Genomic DNA, 20,451 nt, shown 5'->3' with positions numbered 1-20,451 from the left:
GTAGGGTCGGGCTCCAAATTCCTTAATAGGACACCCATAGCACAAAAGTTGATAACAAAAATCAACAAATGGGACTTACTTAAACTGAAAAGTTTTCTCTCAGCAAGAGAAACAATAAAAGAGGTAAATAGGGAGCCTACATCATGGGAACAAATTTTTACTCCTCACACTTCAGATAGAGCCCTAATATCCAGAGTATACAAAGAACTCAAAAAATTAAACAATAAGAAAACAAATAACCCAATCAACAAATGGGCCAAAGACCTGAACAGACACTTCTCAGAGGAGGACATACAATCAATCAACAAGTACATGAAAAAATGCTCACCATCTCTAGCAGTCAGAGAAATGCAAATCAAAACCACCCTAAGATACCATCTCACTCCAGTAAGATTGGCAGCCATTATGAAGTCAAACAACAACAAGTGCTGGAGAGGATGTGGGGAAAAGGGTACTCTTGTACATTGCTGGTGGGACTGCAAACTGGTGCGGCCAATCTGGAAAGCAGTATGGAGATTCCTGGGAAAGCTGGGAATGGAACCACCATTTGACCCAGCTATTGCCCTTCTTGGACTTTTCCCTGAAGACCTTAAAAGAGCGTACTACAGGGATACTGCTACATCGATGTTCATAGCAGCACAATTCACAATTGCTAGACTGTGGAACCAACCCAGATGCCCTTCAATAGATGAATGGATAAAAAAAATGTGGCATTTATACACCATGGAGTATTACGCAGCACTAAAAAATGACAAAATCATAGAATTTGCAGGGAAATGGATGGCACTAGAGCAGATTATGCTTAGTGAAGCTAGCCAATCCCTAAAAAACAAATACCAAATGTCTTCTTTGATATAATGAGAGCAACTAAGAACAGAGCAGGGAGGAAGAGCAGGAAGAAAAGATTAACATTAAACAGATACATGAGGTGGGATGGAAAGGGAGAGAAAGGGAAATTGCATGGTAATGGAGGGAGACCCTCATTGTTATACAAAATTACATATAAGTGGTTGTGAGGGGAATGGGAAAATAAACAAGGAGAGAAATGAATTACAGTGGATGGGGTAGTGAGAGAAGATGGGAGGGGAGGGAGGGGGGATAGTAGAGGATAGGAAAGGTAGCAGAATACAACAGTTACTAATAGGGCATTTTGTAAAAATGTGGATGTGTAACCAATGTGATTCTGCAATCTGTATTTGGGGTAAAATTGGGAGTTCATAACCAACTTGAATCTATTGTATGAAACATGATATGTCAATAGCTTTATAATGTTTTGAACAACCAATAAAAAAAATAAATTAAAAAAAAAAAGGAATCTGAATGTAGGCCAAACAACTTTTAACAAAGCTGTTGAGTCTTAAGATTACTAAGTGATTCCATGAAGCTTTAAGAAAAGAATAAATTCTTTAAAAATATTTTTTAAAAGAATAAATTATTCATGGAAGGATCTAAAAAGTGACAACTATCAGCTAACATAAAAAAATACACACAAAATTCCAAAAATATTTTAAAAAATGAGAAATACTGAGAAGATTCAAAAGTTTAAGAATACCAGTGTACCATTTTCAAAAGTTTAAGAATACCAGTGTACCGTTTTCACAGCACAGAAATGATCAATGTTGGAGAACATAGATGTGCTCACTCTGATTTGAACATTGTGCACATGTGCCAGTATCAAAACACCACGTGGTTTCCCTTTAATGTGTACAATTTTCATGTATTACCTAGAAAAATCAGTGGATGTGCCAGTGGATAATGGTTTCCTGTATTGTCAAAAAAAATGTTCTAAATATCATGGGCCTCTTCACATAAGACACCTTCGTCTTTGGATTTCTCTCAAAACATATTGAGTGTGATTGTTGCTTACTTCTGGGAAAGCCAGTTATTTGTCTTAGAGTCTTACTAGTATCCAGTCCCATGTGCATGTTTTCTGGATCAAATTTACCCAATTTTGTAGCACAGGCATGACGTCACTCTTTACATTTCAAACTCTAATTCAGATGATTTTCCTTACTTGTGCTGTGAGCCCTTTGCTTAGCTTTCACTTGAGAGTTAGGGTGACAGAAAGGGCTTGGAGCGGGGAGGGAGGAGGCCTGCTCTTGTGCATCTTCTCTTTCCTCCATAACTCTTGCTGTATTCTCCATAAGAAGTATTGTGTGAAATTAAGAGTCAATAGTTCACAAAAGTCAAATTGGGGAGGTGTTAGAAAAGTCAGTCTGAATTGGATTCTTTAAGTGTCATATTTTTCTAGAAGGACTTTCCTAAAATTGATGAGTGGGCAGGTATCCTTTATCAGTTTGCACACAACATTGTGTGTACAGTGTGAGTGTGTATATCTATGCACACACACACACACACACACACACACTCCACACTGCATTGGAATTTTCCCTCCTTGGACCGTGAGCACTCTGGTGGTGGAGAGTATGTATTAATAACACCAATTTCCCCGAATCAGGAGTGATTCCTGAACACAGAATGTTCTCCATGTATATTTATTTCACTAAGACAAGTAAATTTTGAACTTAACAAATGTGGCAATTTTAAGAATTCCTTATCAGTGTGACATATTAACACTTATTCAGAAGTAAATTTATTTCCGATTTAATTGTCCATGTTTTTAATTATTATCGTAGTTAGTGAGAGGACCTACTATGTGAGGTATAAACTAAACTTTTCACTTAGTCAATGTATTTGGAACTATATATTGATAAGAGGTGCCAGCATATTATTATTTAGCATCAATACTTAGTTTTGCAATTGATTGTTTGCCTATCATTGCTTATGTATGATAATTTTTTATATTTGTCACTTGTTTTACAATTAGAATTTAATGGTATATACCATTTATAATCTTTCTAGAATAATATCTGACTTCAAAGACAGACTGATTTAAATGTTATTTTAGAAATACTCATATCAATGATTAATTTATCATTATTAATAATATATGTTAATGTATGTATAAAATTAGTTACATAATAATGCTTCTGAATGCTGAAATCATGATAAAAGTATAAGAGCACTAACTAGAAATCATTTATTGTGCTATTTTCACATATTATTGAACAAAAAGATCAAGGGATACTTTTGAAATTGGATTGTCACTTAATAAATCAGCTTGAAATTAACCTGACACTCACAACCAGTGAAAAATCGGATTTATCCATCTTCTAATAGGATACCGCAAACTATCTTAAAATATGTCTGAAAGAAGCTACAGCACCTGTGATAATAGATTTCTTGTCTATTAGACTGTGGGTATAAGCAGATTCACACCCGGGGAGTTATTCTAAAAATTAATGCAGATGAGTTGGACTGAAACAAATAAAATATAATAAATAAATACAACTGTGTACTACTTAAATGATATAAATTATCAAAAATGATCTTTTAACTGCTGACAAGGCTTTGGTGGTAAAAAATAAATAAATAACTGAATTCAATTGCTCTAGTCAATTCCTCTGTCCTCTCTAATATATTTTGTTGTTGTTGTTATTTGTAAAAGAAGGTATATTTACTAGAGCCATTTCAATAGTCTCTTGACTAGGTACTGTTTAGAGAAGCTTCTGGTAGTGATTTGGACACTGAGGACTTAGAATGAAATCTGTAGAAGCTTCCAAGCCTACATAAGAATATAAATGGCAGTAATTGCTTAGAAGTGACAGAAATAATGTTTTATTTAGATAAATAATAATGTTAAGAGAACTTTATAGAGGTTACAACAGTCTCTATTAAGATTTGCATAGGATTTATTATAGAAATTGAACAATAAAAATACTCCATTTATTGAGCTTCATGCATGATACTTTGTGATATGCTGTTAAAAACTACAAAGTGGCTCTTCCAATTTTACTACAATGAAAATGAAATAACTTGTACTGGAGGCATATAGATGGTATGCTTCAAAGTTGGAATTTGAAATCAGGACTCATTGAGTCCAAACTTTAAGCTCTTTCCATTATCCCAAGCTAAATGTGAATAGCAACAAAATTCTGTTTTCCCTATCAAATGGTGTAATTTTATTTGGAAAATAATGACACAAATTTCCAGAATAAGAAATGTACCCAAAAAAAGAGACAAAAATAAGAGCTTAGGATGGACAATTCAAGTTCTCAGACATATCATTATAAACCCCTGCCTAGATGATCTTTTTTCATCAAGCACCATTTGGCTCTGTAAAGAAGGGGCATTGTAATCATCTAAGAATTGCATTTAGCTACAAAGATCAAAGACTAGAAGTACTAGTGGCTTAAATGTGGAAGGGGTTTATTTCTCTCATATAGGAGGTTTATAAATACATATCCTAGAACTATTTTCACTGATATTTTTCAGAAGGACATTAATCAAGGATCTAGATTTCTTTTTTCCATTTTTGTTTTTTTACTCTTTATTTTGCCTGGGTTCCATTTCCAGCATAATCTCTAGATTCAAATGCCTGACAGAGTCCCAGCTGTCACTCTGTTTCAGAGAGGGAGTGGGCATTAGAAAGTTCATGCCATGTCTTTAGGTTTCTGAAAGAACTTTCTCCCAATCCTACCTACAACTTTCACTTAATCCTAATGAGACATCTCTGCTATATGGAAGACTGGGAAACACAGTTATTTAGCTAAGCAAATTGCTAACTCAAATAAAATCTAGATTTGTTACTTAGGGAAGGACAAGTACTAAGCCCCAAGTGCTAACATAACCAAATGGTGAACACATTCCAGACACGTATTACTTACGCAAATGATTTCAGGACCTTAGATCTTGTTAAGGTCAACTGGGAGATGGTGGAATCTCTACTAGACATGTCTCTAAGGGGAAACTGAGTAATATAGCAATTTATGAATCCAAAACAAGGTAAAAAATTCAGTCAGACTCTTCTGATACACTGTGTAAGGAAGCTGCCTTCCTGCTTACATTTTCCCTGAGTCCTTCAGAAGGAATTAATGCAATCAGCAGTGCAGTATCGAACTGTATTATATATTCAATTTCATATTCTAAGCAATTTTCCATCAAACTAGAAACCACTCTTATGATAAATTATCAAAATCATGTTTATATTTTCATGGTCTACTTTGCATTTCCATAATTCACATTCATAAATGCATAATGGATGATGGTAGCACACCCTGCTGATTTTCCAATATTGTGTCCCTAAAGAAGCATTTAAAATGATGCAGTTCACAATATGGAGAAAAATTCAGATGAGTCAAGTTTAAGGTCATTTCTGTATTTTGCTTTGATCCAAGATAGATGGATTCCTTAGTAGAGAAACCATGCTACAAGGAAACAGCATAGCATTGTAGAAAGAGCACAGACTTGGGATTTGAGGACATTTCAGCTTAAATCCCATCTCAGATCATTTTTACTTACCACGTTATTGTACACAAATGGTGTAAGATCCCTTAGCCTCATCTTTAATTGTGAATTTTTGATCAGATTGTGCAAATACTGACTGTTGATGAGAATACATCTTTAATTATAAAATTGTGTTGGAAATGATAACTATTTCTTACATTAAGAATTATAAAATTTATGTAAAAATTTTAGATTGGGATACAAAATTATTATGGTTTTAGTTTATAAACTTTATGATTGAAAAATACTGAATATATATTTCAATGTTTTGGTTACTTGGGTTTTAATTATCTCTAATTCTTAGATACTTTTATGATTACATTTTCCCACAAATTAACCTTTGATTTCCTTCTTCTCTGAAACATACAAAAATAACTCTGAGTTATAAAATCTCAAAATCTCTGAGTGATAAAATAATAGATAACAGATGTCTTATGGGAAGATAACATCTAATCTTGTTTTTAAAACAGTGACGAGCATTCATCAAATACGTTAAATAGTTAAGAATATGGAATGAGCTATTGGCATATATTTTCTGCTGAAAATTATTGGAGTAGATTTTGTGAAGCAATTTTGATCAGTTTTCAAATTCTGTACTGTTAGTAGCCAAATATCCAACTAGAGTTTTACCTCCTTTCCATGCCCTGAACATAGGCCTTTGGTGGGGTCCCTTTGCTGTGTGTCTTTAAAGTTCTCTTCCTTCCAACAAAGCTGCTCATTCCTTGAAGTCAGCCTAATATAAACTTTTAGTTGCTCAAAACAACAAGGCAATATTTACTTGCAATCAGAATGATTTCACTGAAAGGGAATTAGTACAATAATAAATATTCATCACTCAAGAAAACAACAGTTGCCATCAGTGACCTACAAGATATCTTTTCTATTTATATATCACTCCATTGCTCTCAGTCAGATCTCTTCATATTGACCACACTGGATTCTAGATCCTGGGAAAGTGTATTTATTTGAATTTTGTGGATGATTTTGGTGCATAGCTAGCAATGAGAACCTCCACAGCATGGGATATTTATAAAGGTCTTCCTATCTACTCTAATCAGCAGCCTTCAGCAAGTTAATCCTCCTCGGTTAATTCAAGGTAACCCACACTCTAGGAACTGGGCCTTTGCTTTCTTAAGCTACCATTACATGATTCAGGAGCGCAAATAGCAAATGTCCTGAACTGTTTTGTTGAGCACATTTTATAGAATGGACTGGTACATGAGTTTTGGAAGCTAATTTTTGTTTTCTGGAGGGCTAAGAAGTCTGAACACAGCTCAGTGTCCATAAAGTGAATTCATCCTTAGGCTAGCCCTTCAAGTCTTAGGGAAAAAATATGCAAGCAGGCTGAAGGAAAAATGAGAACAACAATCAGACAGCAAAATCTGTGCTGCTACATCTTGGAACACAGATGTCTCCTGCTTTGGGACCTGTTAAAAATGTTGTAACCTAATGGGGAGAAATGCATGATCTTAGTTTTGAGATAAACCACAATTTGGATAATTTTGCCTCCTTGAATACCTGGGAACAAATGAGGGACAGCTTTGATAATCAATGAATAGTAGAACAACTGCACAAAGCAGACTGTCAGTGCCTAGAGCAGAGTGGTATGACACAGTGGGTGTACCCATCTTGCCAAGTTCAGTTGAAGTGGCCCCTGGCAGATTGATCAGGGTACTTTTGGGGAGGACATTCTGTTCCCCGTGCATGAATGTAGACACCTTCCAGAAATAAATACAGAAAATAATAACTGGGAAACCTAAAGTTGAGCAGATGGGAACGATGAACCAGCCAAGTTTTTTTTTTTATGTATACCATGGTAATTAAGTCATTTATATTTAAGTTTATATTCCAAGTCTAGAAAACAGGGCTCTGCCTTATTTACTACATATGATCTCACTTAGTAATGACTTAGGAGCAGAGGTGACTGCTTTGTAATATATGATATCTGATATGACAGATGAAGTAACGTTTCCTAAAGAGAAGCAGTGACAGTTAAAGTGTTGGAGGGCGGTGTCAGATATTACAAGACAAAGCCCATGAGTCCTGAGTATGGGTCAGGAAATGAAAATAAAGAAGAGGCTGCCAAATCCAGTATGGTCATCTGAGAAGCTGCAATGATCAGGAAATCAAAATCAAGTACCCAAATCCAAAAAATTTTGTAGACAAGAGAAACTATACTCTGGATAAAAAAAAAAAAAAAGCAGGAGGTGGGGAAGCAGCCATCATAGCACACAGAAAAGTGAAAGGATGGGTTATGGGGCAACAGATGTATGGACAGATTTGAATTAAATTTAGCCTGATTCTTCTGACCATGTTAAAAGGTGTGGCTAGGTTTTGTAACCCATATTTGAGTGGGAGATTTGCATTAAGTCTCTCTGGAGTTTCACTTCTTCTCAGTTGAGGATCCTACATGGCTATTGCCAGTCTGTTGGGATGCTACAGTTTTGTGACGTAAACACAGTTCCATTTACCCTAATAGTTAACTGGAAAAGAGTTCCATTTTCTATCAGCCTATATTTTCTTCTTCCAGATTTTGTTGTCTACTTTAACTTGTTTCACCTCTATAAAGGCAGCCTCACATAATCCTTGCTGCAATTCTCTGAAAATATCTGAACGTGGCCTAAATCTCTAGCTAGTAGCATGCCTAGTACCCTTTGCTGTACCGCCTTACCTGGCTATTGTTGACTGATGCTGGATTTGCCTTGAGGTAGACTTGGTATATGGACACCCTTGCTGCTCAGCCACAGTCAGTGTCTTCCAATCTTTTCCTGGAGACGGACAATGCTTCCAGGGCTTTTCACCTACTCTTGGATGGTTTTCTTAAGCTATGTCCTCTCCCTATATCAGATACTCTATTCGAAGGCCACTAATCTCCTTTAAATATGGTTGCTTTGGGTTTACCACTCTTCCTATTCACACAGGGGTCTTATTTTCATCTTCAGTTTTCTTTTTAACCCTTATTTTCTCTTCTGTGATTCAAAAGGAAGTGCAGATTATGTTTTATACAAAACTTCATCCAGAAGGACATTATGCATGTAGCTAAGAACAGGTGAACTGGCTCTGCTAGTCTTCTATAGTTGTGTGGAATCACTATGCTCCACAATCTGGTATTGAACTTTTCAAGATGAGAAAAATAATTGCATCACTTAATAGAGTTTTTCAGATTCTGGGAGATACATTTATAGCAATGTAATAAATTAAGTGACACGCAGTTAGGTTACTTGGCTCAAATTGGAACTCTTCTAATATCCAGAGCTCTTCTGTTGCCACTCAGGTGAGTGAAGTGCAAATTGAAGGCCAGCATCATAAGCATGAAACAGCAAGGGATGCTGCATGTGCTCAAACTATTCCATCAAACTGTGGGACGGGGTGACATCTTGATTCATGTAAAAAGTGTTCATGGTGAGATAACTGAAGTTCCTCTTTGGGGATTAGCCATTACAATTTTCCTCTGAACAATATCAGGGAACAATTTAATTCTCCATCTTTCAGCTTCTCATTTTAGATTCCATTTAAACTGTGTCCAAAAATGTCATGGCATCCCAATTCTTAAATCATGCATTTGAATATCAGTAAGAAAAGAATTTAGGGGACTCACTTACATCTTCTAGTTAGATCCAGAGATATTCAGGTCCAAATATAGTTGTAGACCTTCCCCTAGGCTTGTGCAATCACTGTTCACTCTAATTTCAGGAAGGTACAGGTGTCTGAAGTTGTCCCGGATATTTGAAGATGAACATTATAACCCTTATTTTATCCTTTAAAATTGAAATAAAAGCAGTTTGTGATGGCCATGTTTAAGGTAATTTACTCTCATTTCTTATATGTCTAATTTTTATTTCAAAAAGCAGCTTGCCTTGACATTTAAAGTTTAATGATCTTAGTGCTCAAAAAAAAAAAATGCAGCGTTCTGGAATATTTAGAAATGCTCTTGCCTCTATGGTTGATTGTCATTATAACCTCTTGAAGCTTAGTATTTTAATATAAACCCTGGGTCATTTTTTCAAAATTTATACACTATCTCACTTTATTATTGTGTAAATTGGGAGACTTTATTTTAAAATTTTCAGACAACAAAACATTAGATCCATAAACGCTCTGTAAATGATAATTCAAACCCAATTTACAGAAGGATCAGTTTACTGTCCATCGACAAGATTCTGCAGAAAGCTGTGGGCTTTTAGGTGCCCAACTGCATTGCAGAAACTTAAAAACAATCTTACTCATTTGAAATTTTTAATCTACTTTTTTTCCTAACCCATGGTGATTATTTAAATGTACTTTAAGCATTTTTTTCCTAGCTGCATCTATTCTCATTGAGACACAAAAAATTTAGCGGTTTGTAGGTAAATGGTTTAGATATGCCAGGTGCATTGGTATTTTATCATAAAGTGGAGATGTTTGCTACCTTTGGTGCAATTATTTTTATGAGATTTGGAGAAAGATGGAGTGCAAGTATTAAACATAAATTAAATCTGAGCATTTTTCTGTACTTTTTCTTTTCACGCTTATCCTGTTTTGATGATTGGCTCTATTTAACTATGAACCACCTGGGGAGGAATATCGCATCTCTATCTTGACAAACATAATCAGAAGGCTTATTTTATTAGCACACCTGTCCTTAAGCACTTCATTTCTTTCCATTTACTAAAAACAATCCAAGCTAATTTATTCAAGCTTTTTCCAAAGTGCTTTTTTTTACATTTTTACACTTTGCTCTTAGAATCTCAGTTATATTCCTAAATCAGAAGAGAACAGACAGTACTCGCTTGGCTTATGTAATTGATAATTTGAACGTTACTATTAATTACCAAGAACTGAAAAGTGTCAGATTTTATCCTACAAAAGTTTACAAGCTATTTTGCCACAATTTCATGGATGTTGGTGGAAGATATGACACTCCTGGGTCAGATCTAAAGGACCGCATTGCATACAGCAAGCAAGCATTGTAAGCTTCCTCTTGGCCTCTGTCTCTGGACCCCATGTCTTATGTCCAGACCGGCACATTGAACGTCCCAATAGAATTTCACATACATAGGAATTTTACATCACAACTGAGTAAACATAAACTTAGGCTACTCAAATGTTTTAGAAAGTATACCTGTGGAAACGTTTTCCTCCAGCGGTACAGTATCATTGTTAGGCTGGGCAAAAAAGGCATTTACGTTCTTCTCAGGAGGCAGCTACTACCTCTGCCTTCCAAAGCCATTCCCTATACAAACACCCTTAGAAAAGAGTCTTGGGTAAAGGATAACAGCATCTTTCCTTGCAAACTGTACAGAAACACGAGAGATCAATGGAAGATTGTTCCCATCATTATCCTTTATGGAGATATATTTTCCAGGGCGCCTGGTAGGTAAATTGTCCTTGAGTAAAACACCTTTATTTCAGACATAATGATTTAGAGACTGGTATACATATGGACTATGTCCAGGCTACATAAGAAAATAGAATGCTTTCTGACATACAAACTTTGGGGCAAGCAGACCAAGAAGCCAAAATACCACCTCCATGCAACTGAAATGGACCATACTTGGACCAGGACTGTCACCTTCTTTATTTTGACACCAGGCTTTCAACTCAAGATGAATAGGAAAAAGACAAATAAATTTCCCAAATCAATTACATAAGATGCTCTGCTTCTAGTTTGCAGGCTCCCAGCTTCTCTCTGCCACAACTTTCAATAAGTTTTTCTTGAAGGCTTCACTGTTTTTGATATCAAGCTTTCCCACCACCTGGCCTGTCTGAGTCTCTGCCAAATGAAAGTGATGGAGCTGACTCCCCTGTGATAACTAGCTATAAATATATTGTTTATTTTCATTTAAGTACATTTCCACAAAGTACATGTTTCACTAATATAAAAATTAGAATCAGATTCAACATGATTTTAATTTCTATAAAAGAGACCCATGTATACCATGCCTATGTGTATACATGTGTTTTATTTTTTATTGTTGTTTTTTAAATATCTTTATTTATTTTTATGTGGTGCTGAGGATCGAACCCTTGCGCATGCCAGGCCAGTGGGCTACCACTTGAGCCACATCCCCAGCCCCTATACATATGTTTTAAAAGAAGTGAGTTCTATGAATTTAAAAAAAAAAAACTGATCTGAATACTATACTTTTATGCGCGCACACACACACACACACGCACACACACACATAGGTGTGTGTGTGCGTGTGTGTGTGTATAATGCTGCTCAACATTAATGAAGAAAATAAAAATCTCATGATTTTCTCAAAATACATTTTCAGTCTCTAGGTAGTTATAAAATGTCAAGCAACTAGAAATAGAAATATGAATAGCTTTTTAAAACTCTCTATGTCATATAAATATTTAAACATCTATTAAAAGTTGTCTTGCTTTTATAACCTTACTACTCATGAAAGGGTTTAGATGAGATAACCTTCTACCCTGATGTTCTTTAGAGCAAAAGGAGAAGCAGTTCTGGAAGCAGCAGCTGGCCTTATCAACACTGGTGACATTTTGCAGCAAAATGAAGAGCCCTTCTAAAAGTGCAATCTGAAGGGTAAGAGGCAGCAAGATTTAAAAATATGCCCTTGCTGTAAAGACCAAAGAAATGTAATAGAGAACTCGCTGCTCTTTATAATTTTGGCCAACCCTGGCAGATGTTTTCAAGCGCTGTTTGCTTAGTAGATGAGTGAGGATATTTTTAGATGTAAAATTGCAAAGCCCCCTGTTTGCCCTTACAGCACTGAACACTGAGTGAGAAAGGAAGAAACACATAACTGGGGATTAACACCCTTTCTGTACGTGAAATACTGTGAAATACTGCTATTGAAATACTGTGGAGATTTTGCAGACATCAAGATGATCATTTCTGTTAAGCACAAACACAGTCCTATATTTTTTCTTTACTATGTATACAAGCTCATATCTAAAGAAGTAGCTCTATGGGAAAATAAAACTAATGAAATAATTGTGCTCATTATAGACTCAGAATAATGGTCATTCCAGCCATGCAGGAATAGAAGGATGATGGAGAAAATTAGAATGGCTTTTTCTCATGCTTCAGAAAATCCTGAGAACTAACAGGGGACTTAGAGAGAAGGTCATTTCCAGACCCAGCTCTATATATCATTTCTGGTGTGTGATAGTCAGCTTTAACTTCCTGTTTATTCATTGTGAAGTAGCCCATTTCATTTTCAAAAGATTTAAATAACAAAATATTGAACTCATAATGAGACTAAATGTGCTATTCTATAATATCTGATTTTTTTCTTAACTTCTATGTAAATATGATAATTAAAATTATTTACAAATATCAGGTAGACCTCTCACACATGACCATTAGGTTCTAGAATAAGCATGCCTAATGACTATGGCTAGTTTCTATGATGTCCCCATTTCAAATCTGTGGGAAATTGGATTCTCATTTTGGATGACATTTATTTGCAAGCATTTTTCAAGAAGACTGTCCTAGAGAAGGAATTCTCCAGAGTGAACTAATTATTCATAACTTAATGGGACCACTAACACTCAATGTGACCATTCTGCTGAGTATGTATATATTAACATTTTCAACTCTGAGCAGGTAATCCTGAAGATTTATATATTAAGATAGCTCGTCTGTTCCATATTTAGGCAATTAACCTTTTACATTTGCATCTTGAAATTATGTTTTTTCAGATCACATATCATTTTACTTTTTCCTGAATCCTGACTGTCATCAGTTTCTCCTCTCACTCTAGTTAATGTGTCAAGTAGTCATCATGTAATAACTTATTTCTTCAGTTTCTAAAAAGTTATTTGATAAGAAAGCAGAAAATAATAGGGTGCTATGTATGGTAAGAGGGCTACTTGTACAGTCCTAACCTATTCTCCCCCATCCAACTCCAACTCACATGGTCAGAGAAAATAGAGGCCTATATGGGAACCTCATGGCTGAAGTGTGGAAGGGTCAGAATGCTTTCCAGAAAAGAGAATAGGTACATTTCCTGCAAAATTAATGTTTTAATTCATTCAGGTTTCCATGATAAAACTCCATAGAATGAGTGACTTATAAAAAGGCATTTATTTATCATAGTTCTGAAGGCAGAGAGTTCAAGACCATGTACATTTGGAGTCTGATGAGGACTGGCCATATCATGGATGGCCTGTCACATTCTTAGTGCAACCTCACATGGTAGAAGGGAGGAGGGCTGTGTTATACAGGCACTAATTCCACGCGTGAGTGTACCTCCCTTATGGCTGAATCACAGCCAAAGACCCCCTCTCTTAATATCATGAGTTTGAGAGTTAGGATTTCAACATATGAGTCTGGGGAGGACGTGGACATTCATTCCATTGCAATGGGGAAGAACCACTCTACTTATTATAAAAAACAAAAACAATTCCATATTTGGCTTAGTCTCCAAAATAAAATGGTGATCTGCCAGAATGAGGTAGATGATAAGGGGATTGAGTCCAAGGTAATCAATTCAGTGAAATTCATATTGAGTTTTAGCAAAATTTTTTTCTCATTTTTTAGGCATTTGGGTTTATTAGCAATGCTATGAAACACTAAACCCAAAGGTGTGTATTGAGTCATTAATCTCAACATGGAAATGATAGGTGGCCCAGGGAAGTGAGTGAAATCAAGATGGAGTATTGATAGATAAAACAGAATAGAAGTTTAAATTGAAAAGAACACTGAGAAACCAAGCTTCAGTGCTCATATGCATAGCAGATGATGTAATTGTGGTTAGATGTAGTTAGATAGGAAATTACTGGATGATACCTTCTTATATCTCCTGAAATAACCTCACAAAAGCCCCTCTTGGAGGCTGTAGTCCATATGCTAAAGCACAGTCATCTCTGTTTCTGTATTAATTGAATCCTTGTCATTAACACAAAACATACCAAAAATGATTCTCTGTTAGATTTGCTTTTATATAGTTTATTTTTCTTTGACTTCTGCATTAAAAAAAATTAAAAATCAACTTTCACTTTAATAAACATGATGCAGAATACAGAATGTACATTTAGCAGATAAACCCAAAAGCTGAAAGACTAAATTACTGATAAAACATGAAAAAAAGAATATAAGCGGTTACTTTTAAACTTCAAGTAGAATTCACTGCTGTTTAAAAATCTTGTTCTGGAGTAATAAAAGTCCAAGTGGCCAGATAAAAATGCTAATTAAATTGGCTTTAAGCTCCATCACTGTGAGGCTTGGGATAATTACCAGACATTTTCTGTCACAACAGATGAATGAGGCTTAACATTAAGACTATCAAAGGAAAATCAACATTGTTAAGAACCTGCTGCAGGTTCTCCTGGACACTGTTTTTGATTAGTCATTTTCAGAGGACATCTGTTTGACTTCTTGCAGTATATTTCGTTTTTCTGCAATAAAATCACATCTATTTTATAGTTACTTTTTTTTTGACTATCCTATTGAGCTTTGGAGGTGAGGAAGGGCAAGAACGTGTCAGTGTTGAGATATTAGGTTTGGCTGACTTTGGTTGGTCTTGCATTTAGCGTTTGAGGCTTTTTCAGTACAAGGAGGGTGAATATATTAAATCAAGTAAATGGCCAATTTGACTTAGAAAGGAGTTTGGAATTTTTCAAGGAAAAAAATAGTAATTTTTAGTAATTACTAATTTTAAATTTTAAAATTAGTCATTTTAGTTAGTAATTGAAAAATAATAATTTTAGTGTCCTAGGGAAGTAGGCCAAAGATTTAAGTAATCTAAGAGGGTACCCAGCTGCAACATTTGTCTTGCTGCAAAATGAATTTAATGTCTTATTCTGTGAGAAGGAACTTATTGTATCTCTGCACTTTTATCAAGTCCTAGTCTAAGTCATGTTTAAGATGGTTATAATACCTTATTTTTATGTATCAATTTTTAAGTTAAAGTGAATTTGTTATTAAGAACTATCCTGAGAAACCCTTCTTTTGAATTTCTTTCTGGCACATATTACCATTTGGAACCAGAAAACTGAGGCCAATCTTGGGTTTTCACTTCTATGTACTCCCTCTACTTTTACTTCTATGTTAGTAATTTTCTGAAATTTTACTATCCCATGTACCAGTGTCCTCAGGCTCTTCCCTGCCTGTGCTGCTTCCATGACCTTTTGAAATGGCAACATCTGGAGAAAACTTAAAACAGTCACGTCAAGAAGGACTGTCCCCAGACTGTCTCCCCAATTCCCACGTGCATGGACACTCATCAAACTACCGGATTAGATTCCACGCCACAATTATTCTCCTTGACATTAGAATAAAAGCTCAAACATTAGTCACAATCCTGTGGTAAGACAGTATGATGCTTTTGAGTCAATGCAAACAGTATTTTAAATCAAAGACATAAATAACGACATCTATCAGGGCTGTGCACATAATTAGCCTGAAACAAACCAAGACTCTGAAATCACTTTTTTGGATGCCTCTAGAACATTTCTTTCCTTTCTACAAAACACACAGTCTCTGCAGTCTCTTAATCCACCCCACACACAGACTTGCTCACTCACTCACTGATGGCATTCACAGGGACATTATCTGTGCTGTTTTAAAACTCTAGTTAATAAGGCACATCATCATAAATACGAGTAAAAGTGATAATATGAGAGGAAAATCTCTATGGCTGTTTAACTGGAAAAAAGCAAACAATTTGAAATTCTACCTTTTCTCCATTGTGATATTTCTCATGATCACATAGATTTCTTCTCTAGATGACAATGCTGCCCCAGAGAGTGACAGCTCAAACTGCTGCATCCAAGGCCTCCAAAGGCATCATTAATTCCTCTCAATCCACCAGCCAGACTCTCGAGCCGGCTGCCAACTTTCAACTCTCCACATCCAGGGTCATTCTGCTATGTCCTGACCTCTCCTCCCTTGGCCACCAGAGTCTCCTCCTCACCCGTCTTCCTCCCTCCATTCCCACTTGGCTACAGCCCATTCTGTCCCCAGCAACAAGATATCTTCTCTACTCAAATGCCAGGGCAGACACTGCGAAAGCAACTATAGAAGTAATCCAGACACCTCCCACGTCTCCCACCACCAGTTCCAGCCTCTCATTTTCCTCCTGCAATTTCCCCTTTTACATACTGGGCTCCAGCTGCCCAACTCTGTTCCAGTTTCCATCTCAAGAAAAATGGCTACTGCTTTTCCTCATTACTTCCAGTCGTAAAATGATGATTGGTTCCTTTGCAGAACTCAATATATACAGACCTTACTTTTGCTACTTCTCATTACATATTCATTTTCTTCCTGTTCCCAGTAAAATGATCCAAATTTCCAAGGGAAATGATCTTTTTTTAAAAAAAAAAAATTTTGTTGTAGTTGGGCACAATATCTTTATTTTATTTACTTACTTTTATGTGGTGCTGAGGATGGAACCCAGGGCCTCACATGTGCTAGGTGAGTGGCCCTCCACTGCCCCATGATGTCTTTTGGGTTATTTGTTTGCTTGTTTTGAGTTCTTTATATATTCTGGATATTAATTACTTGTCAGAGAAATAGCTGGCAAAGATTTCCTCCCATTTATTTGTTCACGGTCTAAATAATTTCTCTGAGTAGGCAGAATTTTTAAAATTTTTGTCATCCCACTTATGAATTCTAGGTTGTATTTCTTTACAGGTATTGTTAAGGAAGACAGGGCCTACACCAATATGCTGAGGTGTTAAGTCTGTGTTTTATTCTGGCAGTTGCAGAGTGTGTGGTCTCATTCCTAGGTCTTTGGTCTACTTTGATTAGACTTTTGTGAAGGGTGAGAGGGGATTAAGTTTTCTTCTTCTTCCTATGGATATCTAGTTTCCCTAACGTTTGTTCAAAAGGCTATCTTCTATTCAATGTTTGTTTTTGGCACATTTATTGAGTATCAGATCACTCTATCTATGTGAGTTTGGCTCTGTGTCATATTTTCCATTAGGCTTTATGACTGTTTTGATGCCAATATCATATTGTTTTTGTTGCCATAGCCTCTATAGTATAATTTGAGATCACATATTGTGATGTCTCCTGCATTGATCTTCTTGCTTAAGATTGCTTTGGCTATTCTGGATCTTTTAGTCTTCCAAATGAATTATAGAACTTTTTTCTAGTTCTGTGAATAATGTCATCTGTATTTTGACATGGAGGGCATTGAGTTTATATAATGCTTTTGACAGTATGGGCATTTTGGCAATATTAATTGTCCCAATTTGAGAATATAAGAGGTCACTCCATCTTCTAAGGTCTTCTTTAATTTATTTGTAGTACTGGTTTCACTGTGGAAGGCTTTCACATCCATGGTTAGATTTAGATGTAATTTTTTTGAGGTTATTGTGGATTGGATAGTGTTTCTGACTTCTTTCTCATTAGACTCATTATTGGACTATAGGAAAACTACTATATATGTATGTTTATCTTGGATAGTGGTACTTTACTACATGTGTTTATCAGAACTAGAAAGTCTTCTAATGGAGTTTTTTGGAGGATATACAATCATGTCATCAGCAAACAGAGATAATTTGCCTTCTTTTTTCCTTTTTGCTTCATTTTAATTTTCATTTCTTGCCTGATTTCACTTGATATAGTTCCCATGTTGCATAGGAGTGATGAGAGTGGGCATCTTTGACTTATTCTTGATGTTAGAGGAAATGATTTAAGTTTTCCTCCATTAATAGCCATGGGTTTGTCTGATATAGCATTTATAATTTTGAGATAAGTTCTTTTAATTCCTAGTTTCTCTAGCATTTCTTTTTTTTTCTTCTTTTTATCATGAATGTGTACTGGATTTCATCAAGTCATTTTATGCATATATTGACACGATCATGTGATTATTTTTTAAAATTTATTTCTTTATTCTAATTTTTATACATTAAAGCAGAATGCATTTCAACTTATAGTACACATATAGAGTGCAGGTTTTCATGTCTCTTGTTATACACAAAGTAGAGTCACACCAATTGTGTCCTCATACATGTACTTAGGGTAATGATGCCAGCTCATCCCAGAATCTTTCCTACTCCTATGCCCCATTTCTTCCCTTCACACCCATTTGCCCTATCTAAGGTTCCTCCATTCCTGCCATGCCCTCCCCTGCAACAATTATGGATCAATATCCACATATCAGAGAAAACACTCAGTCTTTGTTTTTTGGGGGAAATTGACTTACTTCACTTAGCATGATATTCTCCTTCTCTGTCTATTTACCTGAAAATGCCATGATTTTATTCTCTTTTCATGCTGAGTAACATTCCATTGTGTATATATACCACAGTTTATTTATCTACTTATATATTGCAGGCCAGCTAGGTTGGTTCTACAATTTAACTATTGTGAATTGTGCTGTGATAAATATTGATGTAGCTGTGTCACTGTAGTATGCTTTTTTAAATCCATTGGGTATAAACCAAGGCGTGGGATAACTGGCTCAAATGGTGGTTCCATTTCAAGTGTTTTAAGGAATCTCCATACTGCTTTCCAGATTGGTTGCACCAAAAATGCATGAGAGTGCCTTTTTCCCCACATCGTCCCCCAAAATTATTGTTGTTTGTATTCATGATAACTGCTATTCTGACTGGAGATGAAATCTTAGAGTAGTTTTGATTTGCATTTCTCTAATTGCTAGAGATGTTGAACATTTTTTCATATATTTGTTGATTGATTGTATCATCTTCTGAGATATGTCTGTTCATTTCCTTGGCCCATTTATTAATTGAGTTATTTGTTTAATTTTTTTGGTGTTAAGAGTTTTGAATTCTTTATATATCCTAGAGGTTAGTGCTCCATCTGATGTGCGTATGGTAAACTTGCACCTATTCTGTCGGTGCTCTCTTCACCTCACTGATTTGTTCTTTTGCTGAGAAGCAACTTTTCAGTTCAAATCCATCCCATTTATTGATTCTTGATTGTATTTCTTATGCTATAGGAGTCTTCTTAAGGAAGTCAGGGCCTAATCCAATATTTTGAAGATTTGGGCCTATTTTTCTTCTATTATGTTCAGGGTCTCTTGTCTAATTTCTAGGTCCTTGATCCACTTTGATTTGAGTTTTGTGCATGGTGAGATATTGGGGCTTAATTTCATTTTCTGCTACATATGGATTTCCAGTTTTCCATGCAACACTTGTTGAAGAGGCTGTCTTTTCCCCATAATATGTTTTTGGCACCTTTGTCTAGTATGAGACAACTGTATTTATGTGGGTTTGTCTCTGTGTCCTCTGTTCTGTACCATTGGTCTACAACTCTATTTTGGTGCCAATGCCATGCTGTTTTTGTTACTATAGCTCTGTAGTATAGTTTAATAACTGATATAGTGATGCCACCTGCTTCACTCTTCTTGCTCAGGATTGCTTTGGCTATTGTGAGTCTCTTATTTTTTCAGATGAATTTCATGACTGCTTTTTCTATTTCTAGGAGGAATGTTATTGGGATTTTGATTGGAATTGCATTAAATCTGTATAGTGCTTTTGGTAGTATTTAATTCTATTTGTATCGTAAATTGTATTTATTGATTTGTGTGTGCTGAATCAATCGTGCCTCCATGAGATAAAACTGACCTGATCATAACTTGGTATTATTTTAATATATATGTAAATGTGGTTTGCCAATATTTTATTAAGTATTTTTGCATCTATGTTCATCAGGGATATTGGTCTATAGCATTTTTTTCCTTGATGTGTCTTTGGTTTTGGTATCAGAGTGATATGGCTTCATAAAATGAACTTAAGCATGGCCCTTTCCTATTTCTTTGAATACTTTGAGGAGGATTGCCATGAGTTCTTCTCTGAAGGCTGAAAGGACTAGACTGAGAATCTATCTGATCCTAGAATTTTCTTTATTGGAAGACCTAATTCTTGCTTCAATCTTTTTGCACACTGTTGGTCTAAGTTTTCTGTATACTCTGGTTCCGTTTGGTTAGGTCATATGTCTCTAGAAATTTATCAATATCTTCTAGAATATCAGCTTATTGGGTTATATTTTTTTTTCTGACAAAAGAATAGCTCAGTTTTATTTTCTTTTAGTAACCAACATTTAAGCATCTACTACTTTAGCAACAGGGAAACAAATAGACCAAGAGATATCAAAGGCCAATAGAGGCAAAAAAAAATCCAAATTTTGATCATAAAGTGGCCATTACCCAAAATATTATTTCCCTATGCCTTTCCAAGTAC

The 20,451-nt window shown here is 35.6% G+C and overlaps 1 long non-coding RNA gene across 2 annotated transcripts in view; it reads right to left on the bottom strand.

Annotated features, from left to right (window-relative positions):
* LOC125613558 overlaps positions 1–16,291 on the bottom strand; it is a 112,693-nt gene extending 96,402 nt beyond the window's left edge. For both annotated transcript variants that reach the window (XR_007344109.1, XR_007344108.1), the window contains exon 1: positions 15,978–16,291. This is a non-coding gene — a long non-coding RNA (uncharacterized LOC125613558). The remainder of the gene's footprint in view (positions 1–15,977) is intronic.
* Positions 16,292–20,451: the final 4,160 nt, after the last annotated feature.

The sequence above is a fragment of the Marmota marmota genome, unplaced genomic scaffold, assembly GCF_001458135.2.
Source record: "Marmota marmota marmota unplaced genomic scaffold, marMar, whole genome shotgun sequence".
Lineage (NCBI taxonomy): Eukaryota > Metazoa > Chordata > Mammalia > Rodentia > Sciuridae > Marmota > Marmota marmota.
The sequence above is the reverse complement of the archived record's forward strand: the minus strand, read 5'-3'. Positions and strand labels throughout refer to the sequence as shown.